Raw genomic sequence first — 8,130 nt, 5'->3', positions numbered from 1 at the left:
CAGCATCAAAGCCATTGTGAGGCTTTGGACTTGTGTGTCAAGGTCGTGATACAACAGCCATGGAATTTCCAATAAAAGTCAACTACTCGTATTTACTTTAAAAAGCACTTGCTCTCTTTTGGAAACAAATCATTTCAGTAACTTAAAATTTCAGAAAATTCTAATATTGCAGAGGGTTGATAAATCAATCTAGAATTTTTTTTCCTTTCTGCTAATCCTTTAAGAAAAAGCAATGTAAAAGCTAGAAAAAGAAGCAGAATGCACACAGGCATAATCCTTTGATGATGGCTGAACTGACATCTAGCGAGGTGTGCTGATACTTCACATGTTGCTAAGCAACACTACACAGTATATGCCCAGCTAGAGAAAAATCCCCTGTGACGGGCTGGAAAAATTCAAAGAAAAGTGACTGACTTGGACATTATGTAAAAATAAATAAGGCTGCCCTTAGGAAAGAGGACAGAACATGCTGGCTATATGTAATGACATTCAGCCATCCTAATTGCTCACTTTAATGGACAAAATATAAAGTAGTAATTTTAAAAATTGATCCTTACAAGTCACTCATTTAACTCATTGGGTGCCATTGATGGCGCTAGACGTCCAGTCCATTTTGCCAAGTAAGGATACTAAACTATCAACTTCAGTGGAGGAAACATTTCCAATTATTTAGTTGATTTGACATTTTACAGTCTTGTCATAAATGAGTGCCTCATATTTCTTAATTCAATAAATCCCCATTCAACTGTCACCACTTCATTTTTCAGCAACCTGATCGTATCCCATTTGTAAATGTTTACTAACGACAAGAAATATTGGTCTGGATCACAACATCCAATCAATAACCCTCACATCCCCCCTCCAACAGTTCTATCATCAGTCTAGCACAAGAAAATAAAATCACTGTTGACCCTTGACACCACTCTCCATTGAAACCTTTTTTAAATAGATTTCCCCCCTAGTCCATATTATAAGATTTCTATGCAAAATAAAGAACGCCATCGAAGTCTCATCAGCGTGTGTCTCACTCCGAGGCCATTTGCCATCATTAGATGAACTCCTGTCCTCTCACAGCATGCGCAGCAAGACCATATTCATTAGCGTCCCCTTCTAAATTGCACCGAAATCCCTGCTTTCACCTTGCAATTTGAGCTTGGCAGGCTCATGGGCGAAGGGAGGCGACAGTGAAATGTGGCCGTGCAGATATTCATGCCCCGTAGCGCCTTGAATCGCACAGTGCGCGATTAGAGTGGCTGCCTTGGCAGAGGCGACGTTCCTGGGGAAACATTAGCCGCATTAGCACCATCGGCTTCTGCCAGGGGTGTGCGGGGAATTTTTAGACGCCATAACACAGAGGCATTTGCCATAATGGCGTTTTTAACAGACATTCTGTCCCAGCACATATCACGGAGGTGCTTTCAGCCCGTTAGGAAAATAATTCTGCTTCCAAGGGAACGTGAAATGAAAGTACACGGAAAAACAACTAGGAGTTGAGAATTTAGATTCTCTGTGTCAAACATAAGGTTCGTGGGCCAGAGGTGGCCCAATGGTTTCATTATCTTGATCAGGGGATGTGTGGACTACTGCATTTTGCAGAATTTTTTGTCCGCCATCACATTCGTTCATTCGTCTGTGGAAGCCAATCATTTAATAAGGAACGTTAAAATGGCCCAAAAATTGATCAACAAAGCTACAAAAACAGGCCCAGAAAAATCACTCAAAATCCATAGTTAATGTGGCCCGTAAACCAACTGAGTTTGACACCCTTATTTAGATAATGACAGGACTCATTTGTCAGTTAAAGTAAATTATTATGCATTTCATTAAAAGGTCAGGCAAAGGAAGGGGCAGCTATCACATAAATAATTTCTACCACACAGTCTGGGGGTCACACAAATGATGGGAAAGAACTCTAAATGTTTACAAATACTTCCCGAGACATCAGCGTCCTTAAAATGGCCATCCAGGGCGATTACTGTACATGTTATTTTTCTTGGCAATAGTTGTCAAGTTTTCTGGAGGAGGGTATTTTTCCATTGAAGCTTTCTGGAATACACAGACGTAAAATCACATTGAATGTGACGTGCACAAAAAGCTTAAATTCAGCCTACATTCGGTTGCACCTCTTTGTTTTAACACTAGAGGGAAATAGTCAGTCAAACAGCGCCTCCCTTTTGTCTTTGCCATTAAAACTTGAGATGTTGAAATCAATAGAATTTTAGTATTTTGTTTAACATGCATTTAAATTGAAAAAAAGAAATATGCTAAATATAAATGTACTAACTGAACATTAAACTAAAGCAGGCCTATTCAACTAATAACACTCCTAAACTGGTTATTTTATTTCTGTAGATTTTTCTGTTCGCTTCACAGTTGGAACGAGTACTAAAAAAATAATCTTCATATTTGTCAACAAAAAATTGGCAATTTGTGGGCAAATCTTACCAGTTCTCTCTCCATTGACCTGATGATAGCTTCCACATCCAACACCCACCGCTGTAAGCACAGTTTGCACATTTTACATCTCCTTTTCCATAAACAACATTCAATAAACATTTTAGAACTATGACAATAAATGGTTGAAGCTTTTTGGGTGAAACTTTCCCATTCTTGCTTGGTATAGTACAGCTTCAGTGTGATTATGACTTTCTAAAAACGATAAAGTTGATCACTTTGAATGCAAGATAATATATCACACCATACTATAAAAGGCAAACAGGAATTAATTCTGCAATAGTTATTACTTATCTGAGACATTCTAATTTGTGGTTTAGTGACATTACCAAAATTTTGGCACGTTTGATCACCCAAATCTTTGGTTTAAGTTGTCAATCAACCATTGGCGTGAAGAATTATTTAGCAATTCATTTAAAATGTAGACAGTTAATTACTCCACTGTGCTAGAGGCGCTTTGAAAGACAAGAAGTTCATTACAGGAGATAATTAGTTGTTTTAACTTTTAAGATTCTCCTTTTTAATTGCGATTATTGATAATTTACCATCCATGAAAGACAAACACATTCATGCCTAGAGTGCCGTTTATAGATTAATTACTACTTCCTATTTTTATGTTCACGATGTAATGAAACAGTTACTCTGCACCCCCCAAAAAAATGATATTAATTATTAAGCCCTTCAGGGAAAGTACTCCCAAAAAATACAAATCTGAATTCATACATTCAAATGTTAATGAAACCCTGATGACTTCTTACATGAAAAAAAATACCCCAAAGCAAACAAAACCTGAACCCGAGATTTTCATGCCTGATGCGCTTACTCTCGGGTCCTGTCTCTTCTCGATGCTCCACTCTCGGGGATCTCTCCAGTGTTGAGGAAAACCTGCATCGGGGGACCGGCTACCCCCATTCTTTGCCATGATGACCCCTCAAACAGATTGACCCACGAGCCCTAAACTTGCCAACACTGAAGACTGTAACCTGATTCATGAAATTGATACTGTAACACAACTCCCTGGTGTAGGTTTGCAAGACAACATTTCCCCTGAAAGGCATATTGTAAATTGAATTATAATTAAATTAATCGACGAAGAAAGAAAATAAAAGCTCGTAATGCTTTTCATTTTAGAGTGAGACTGTCTGTTCATTGTTATGATTTTTATTCCTTTAAATGCAAATATGTGTTGTTTACCTGCACAACTTCAACTCCGATCATCACTGGTGAGAACATTACGTGCTGCTGCCTTTTCCCAGGAGTCTTTTGGAAAACTGCGTGGATGAAAAGAAGCTGGTGATCGGGTCAAGGCTATAAAAATGCGTATTATATTACTTTGCATTATAGATATAATAAGCATGTTAGGAAGGCAAGATGGTGGAGTTCAAGTTTGAAGCCGTCGAGGCAGCATTTGTTTATGACTTGATAAACATCATTTATAGACAATAAACAGACAAATGACAAAATACGATGTTGGGAATTAAAGCTCAGATATCATTTATTATTATAATAATAAAATATATTATTTAATTATTATAAATAAGAAAAGAAATGGCTGAATGTTAAGACCAACCGTATGTATATATATATATAACACTTTTTTATCAACTTATTACCTATTTATTTATGTCTATAATGTATTTGACAGTGAAATATCCCGAATATGGGATCCAGTAAAGTAATCTAATCTAATGTAATGCAATAATTTCAAAATAGTAAATGCACATTGGCGTGAAATAACCAAAGGATAAAAACATGAGGCCAAGATGCAGCGTGTTTGTTTTGGCTGTAATCTAAAACAATTTCCTCAAAGGGCACCTTAAATGGGTGTCAGCCTTTTTCAGGATGGCAACGCTTCTGCTGCATAACAACATAATGAACTTGGCATTTGGATTGCATATTTGTCATATTTGGCCAGCACATTATGTCTTATGGCTGTCGATTCGCATGAGTGACAAATGATCAGGCTGGCTCAATAAATCATGTCTGGAAATGTCAGCACCCCTCTTCTAGAGGATATAGCCTTTAGTTTCCTGACTGAGGAGTCACCTAATTCCTCCGGCATATTTTTCATATATTTTTTCTCAGAAAATGTTCTGCATTATGTAATCCCTTTCATGCTTTTAATACATTTGTTAATTAGCGCTGGTGGCGAGCGGGATTGGACCCAAGTGCAGGAAAACAAGCATACACAGCAATAAGGTGCACTAAAGTGTTCTATAATCAAAATAAACCTTTGTCAAATTGAAAAAAAACTGCAAAAACTAAAAAAAAAGCTAATTTATGGGACAAAACTCCAAGAAATACTACATATGTATACACATACATAGAGAGAATATTTTGGAAGAATATTAGGATTTGAATATTCACATTTTACAACCCAGAATAAATACAGTGCCATAGTACTTAGAGAAGATGAGGATGATGATGAAAGAAAGTTGCCTATGAGTCGGCAGCTTCTGACTCGCGCTCCACTAATTAATATGTACTTTAACAGCCCTTTATGTTATTCTTCATCGTGCAATGTGGAATCCCTTTGTGGACTTTTTTGCAACATTTTGGGCTCTGATGTTCCTTGACAAAGACCATCTGGTGCTGGTTGTTTTGAACGGCATGTTTAAAATATTCCTATCCAGCCACAAATGTTGGCACAACTAAACTTGCTATAACTTTAAATTGATTAATTTTCAATATTTTCATATGTAATTTATTGATTAAAAAAAATGGAAAAGAAAGGACTCACGTTTTGACCCTGTTGATGAAATGCCGGCGTAACATGAGGGCTAAAGTAGAGAGGACCATCATGGTAGTGCACATGGTCCTAGACAGCCCACTGCAAACCAGCTTCTGTCTTCAAATGACCCAGAACGACTGGAGGGATCTGTGTGGCATTTAGTTTAGTTAATCCCAGATTAGATGAGGTGACATAGGCTTTTATTAAGACTTAGATAATACATACTGCAATGAACATTTAGTCATTGTGCTTTATATTGACACAATAAACAGCAGGCAATTATATAAAAAAGGAATTTTTGCACCTCATACTGTTGCCGTTGGTCTTCAAATTGAAAAATAAAATAGAATATTGATTCAGGTGCTTCTTGTTCATTATTTTGCATTGCAGTATGTAAACCAAACAAAACATTCTTTCTTCACTCCCACAGCATTGTTACGTATTCCTTGCACCAATATATTGATAAATAATTGTGCAAAGAAACTTTTGGGAAAAAGCAACAAAAGTGTAAATTATTGGTATATAGAAAAGACTATACAAATATTCAAAAGAAAATCTAAAATATAAATACCTGCCATTTTTAAAGCTCACAACCTGTAGACCATGGCCGCCATATATAATATACATCCACACATGAATACGATAATCATTTGAACTAACCCGAATGAAACCCAAAGCCCCCCCTCTCTGCTTCATTTTGCTCGCCATAATGCCCAATTTATATGAGGTGCAGCGAGCAAGACGATGATATTGCCAATGCTGAAATGACATTCCTCGCAACCAAGTGTTTAAATCTGCTCGTGTCATGAAACCTCTGGTGCGTGCACAGCACACAGATGGAAGTTCAGACAAGGGGCTGCCAAGAATGCCAAGTTGCAGCAATGTGGCTGTGCATTTAATCTGGCGCTCTCAGATATACATGCTCACACGCCCCTAATTGGTCATTTCTGTGGGCTGCTGAGGTTGCTAAAGTTAGGATCTGTTTCACTCCGACAATCTTCTATTTTTGAATTCTCCATTAAATTTCCAGGTGCAAAAATGTCTTTTAATGAAAACTCCTATTCCAATAAAGTTGGGAGATTGCGTTAAATATACTGCATGTCGATGAAAACACAATAGAAAATTATGCTCAACCTATGGTATATTTTATTTTCTGGTATGTAATGTTCAAATTGGGCTTGTTTTTTAAACAAATAATCATTAACTTTGAACGTTATGGTTGCTACACATCAAGATATGAAACATCAACAACAATTCTGGGGAAGTTGAGGAATCTTCATCAAGTTTCAGTTGGAGTTTTAGAGATGGGAGTTCATATATGGTACATAATTGGTATTGAATTCCAGATGTGTGAGGCACAAACAGAGCAGGTGCACTCTTTCTGAAGGGAACTACACAGTCACCTCTAGAGCCAGCTCTTGTTGATGGGAAATCACTCAGTTTAATCAGCAAAAAAACTTTGTCGCTGAACACAATCCACTGTGCCATCCTTTGTTGCCAGATCAAATTAGTGTATTAAGTACAATCCATTTCGAAATATGACTCAGACGCACGGGTGTTTTCCCTTGGCTGTGGGTCATTTGAAATTGAGTGTGGCAGTCCCGAGGTTAGATGAATCATGATTTAAAGTTCTTTATGGAAAACTCCACGGAAAACACACAAAAACTCGTTTAGGCACTGGAAGAACATGCTAACTTCACACAGGATGCTCGGAAACACATTGGGGATTGAACCCTCGATCTCAGCAAGGTGAGCCGGACATCATAAACTCAGTTCCACCGTGCTGCCTAGACAATTGTTTTTTTTTTCTTCATGTAATTTTCACTTTTAACGACTTTCCAAATCGAAGGTCATTGGTCATGTTGTGGTGAATTGGGGTCTTGGACCATGACCTTCAATAGGAGAGATGTGATTAATATTTAATTGAGAGCGCCGTTAGCAAAGCCAGTGTTTACAATGTGTCTGTGGGTGGAGCCTTTCTAAAAGTTAACAGGTTATTTACTTACTAATTGTTTCATTTTTTTCTCATGAGTAAGACTGGGTTTGTTCTAAACAATGTGGTATGATGATCCCTTTTCCTTCCCTGGAATTACAATATCAGATGAGGGGAAATATGTTGCCAGGGCAACAGTTTAGTAGCGTATTCTCAAGTGACACGCCTAATGGAAACCTTGATTGGTAAATTGTTCTATTTTCTGAATACTGGATTGCTATTTACCTGTCTCACCTCTTCATGTCACTCCATAAATCCATCCATCCTCATGATAGGTCGCAGGGGGTGCTTGAGCCTATTTGACCTAAATGATGAAATAAAATATGTTTTATTCAAAAGAAAGAATTTTATTCTGATGTATAAAAGTGTTGAATCAACCCTAAATTCCATCAAGACTAAATATTTTATGAAAATTGTAGTTTTGGGGGATTTTTTTTATGCAGCATACTGGGATCGTTGCTTTTTTTCTTCTTCTATCGTGCTAAAATTTGGAGGATAAATCATTATCATTTGAAATATACTAAGTTAGTTGTACTATTGAAAATAGTGGCATCCAATTTGGAACAACTTGAGCAAAGACATCATTAAAACTGAATAAAACCTTGAAATAAATGCCTCAAGCTCAAGTATGTGAAGGGAACAATTTGAAAAAGTATTCCTCTCTGTGTGAACCTCCCGCTGGACCTCCCACTTGCAGTCTCAAGTGGCAATCAGGCAACCATTAATCTTTCATTAGGAATGTATAGCGCTCCTTATTTCAAAAAGGCACAACACCTCATTTGATCCCAATTTGTATCATCTTTTAAGGTCTCTTGGCAACACTTTTTGATCACAGTTCTCAACTACACTTTCCAAAATGGTGATTTTAATTCTTAGCCTGCAAATTCTTGTCATCTACATGGACCCACAGTGTAGTTTCTCTTTTTTTCTGATGCTGAAAACAAGACAGTAA

At 37.3% G+C, this 8,130-nt stretch overlaps 1 long non-coding RNA gene across 1 annotated transcript; it reads right to left on the bottom strand.

Annotated features, from left to right (window-relative positions):
* Positions 1 to 496: 496 nt before the first annotated feature.
* LOC144198078 (uncharacterized) lies at positions 497 to 2,499 on the bottom strand. Its single transcript, XR_013326656.1, has 2 exons — positions 2,446 to 2,499; positions 497 to 2,046 (listed from the first exon to the last, which is right to left on the bottom strand). It is a non-coding gene; the product is annotated as an uncharacterized LOC144198078 (long non-coding RNA).
* Positions 2,500 to 8,130: the final 5,631 nt, after the last annotated feature.

Source organism: Stigmatopora nigra, chromosome 6 (assembly GCF_051989575.1).
Source record: "Stigmatopora nigra isolate UIUO_SnigA chromosome 6, RoL_Snig_1.1, whole genome shotgun sequence".
NCBI classification, from domain to species: Eukaryota; Metazoa; Chordata; class Actinopteri; order Syngnathiformes; family Syngnathidae; genus Stigmatopora; species Stigmatopora nigra.
The sequence above is the reverse complement of the archived record's forward strand: the minus strand, read 5'-3'. Positions and strand labels throughout refer to the sequence as shown.